Source organism: Penaeus monodon, chromosome 21 (assembly GCF_015228065.2).
Source record: "Penaeus monodon isolate SGIC_2016 chromosome 21, NSTDA_Pmon_1, whole genome shotgun sequence".
Lineage (NCBI taxonomy): Eukaryota > Metazoa > Arthropoda > Malacostraca > Decapoda > Penaeidae > Penaeus > Penaeus monodon.
Window position 1 is genome coordinate 12,960,280 of NC_051406.1, and position 492 is coordinate 12,960,771.

General features: G+C 46.7%; 1 protein-coding gene across 2 annotated transcripts in view; it reads right to left on the reverse strand.

Moving 5' to 3' along the window:
• The window catches only part of LOC119586249, a 7,617-nt gene that overhangs the window by 5,733 nt on the left and 1,392 nt on the right, over positions 1-492 (reverse strand). The gene's annotated exons all lie outside the window — the stretch shown is intronic.

Consider the following 492-nt stretch of genomic DNA (forward strand, 5'->3'; position numbering starts at 1 on the left):
GAGGTACAGGTGTCCCATAACCCACAAGCTACGGGTTGTAGACTGAATGACGATGCCACCTCACAGCGCTACACGAGATTTGTTTACGTTCGAACTGGCTGCATTATGTAGGACGCCTGTGTTATGCCTTTTTTTTAGGACGTGTCTGAGCCCCTTTGTATTATCTTTATCCTCCGGGTGATATCTTATCTACGCAAGAGGGGAAGGGGGGCTACTGAACTCTCGGTGGCAAGCTGTAAACAAGGGATTACTTTGAAGGCACCTGAAATGCTTCTCATTGCTTCACCCAGCCTCGTTTATTTATTTTACCTGTGTGTTCACTACGCTACGATAGTGAGCCACAGTAGTCCGGTTCTAAGACAGTGTGCTGTAGGGACTGCTTTGTGGTCCTCTAAATCGGGTCAGGTACTTTACGTTGAGTTCTTCTTAATTTTGTCGTTTGTGCTTTATCCTCTCTGTTTCCGACTGTTGGGGTTCGAATTGTGCATACGC